The sequence below is a fragment of the Cyprinodon variegatus genome, unplaced genomic scaffold (assembly GCF_000732505.1).
Source record: "Cyprinodon variegatus isolate N-32 unplaced genomic scaffold, C_variegatus-1.0 Scaffold1057, whole genome shotgun sequence".
Classification (NCBI taxonomy): domain Eukaryota; kingdom Metazoa; phylum Chordata; class Actinopteri; order Cyprinodontiformes; family Cyprinodontidae; genus Cyprinodon; species Cyprinodon variegatus.
In genome coordinates this window covers 222,832-224,228 of record NW_015151510.1, presented here as the reverse complement: position 1 = coordinate 224,228, position 1,397 = coordinate 222,832, and positions in this window count along the sequence as shown.

The following is a 1,397-nucleotide window of genomic DNA, read 5'->3' as shown; positions in this document are numbered from 1 at the left end:
AAGCTCCGATTTGAACCAAAGTGTTCTCCTTTTTTTAGTGCTTCGTTTGTGCCGATTTGTGCTGTTAAAACGGTCATTTGTGCTGCTTGCATGTCCGATTCAAACTATATTCTCTATACTTGCAGGTGATGATCACAACCGACTACATTTATTACACATCTACAACTAATTTCACCTGCTGCTGTTTTTGTTTCAGGCCGCTTTTTATCCTGTAAATTCTTGTCAGTAATTTAGTCTGGGACTAAAGTAAATGATATCTCACTGCCAACACTGGAAAGAAGGGAGGTCTTTTTAAAATCTGCACTAACGTTGCACTAACCATTCAGTCTATTTGCAGAGTTTTTTGACGGGGGTGGGGTGTCAGCTTCACGCAGCTTCTCAACACACTGTTCTCGCGCTCAGTTTCATCTCTGCTCGCGCTCGACCTGCTCTCTCTCCACGCTCAACATCAGCTGTGCGCTCGGCTGTTTCTCTGCTCGCTCGGCTCTCTGCGCTCGCAGCTTCAGCAATGTACGTAAATGAACCAAACCATCAGCCAATCACGCTCAGCTTCTGTTCATCCAATAAAAGCATTCCTTCCTTCTTCTTCTTCTTTTCTATCATGGCAGATCGCAGCAACTTTAAGGTGCATACCGCCACCTACTGTTCATGAGTGTATTCTATTAAATTCTATTTTTTAATTTTGTATTCTGCAGATAACTAAATAATGTTTTCCTTAATCTATAAATATCCTTTATATTTCCTTTATTTCCCAATAGACTCCATGCTTGGCCTGTCCTTTCAACTCTTCTCATTTTTTCCCTTTCAGGTTCAGATGTTTTACAGTTCATTAATACGTAAGCATTCGTTCCAAATACTACATCCTGTTAAATGAAAAAAAAATAAAAATACAATCAGGAAAATCAAACAACTCTTACAGTTATTTGGCCAACACTCCTAACCATTTGATGGACAGAAGATGGTACTATAAAATATCTGGAATTATCTGAAATAAACTTCAGTAAAACAGTTATTAGATCATTGCCTCGTCCATCTCTTTTACCTGCTGTTGACATGGATTTAAATTTGCTGTTTTAAAAGAAAAATAAGGAGGATATTTCAGATTCAAGTATGGTTGAATTTTATAGTACTATCTTCTGTCCATCAAATGGTTAGGAGTGCTGACCAAATAACTGTAAGAGTTGTTTGATTTTCCTGATTGTATTTTTATTTTTTTTCATTTAACAGGATGTAGTATTGGGAACGAATGCTAATGTATTGATGAACTGTAAAACATCTGAACCTGAAAGGGAGAAATTAAGAGTAGTTGAAAGGACAGGCCAAGAATGGAGTCTATTGGGAAATAAAGGAAATATAAATGATATTTATAGATTAAGGAAAGCATTATTTATTTATCT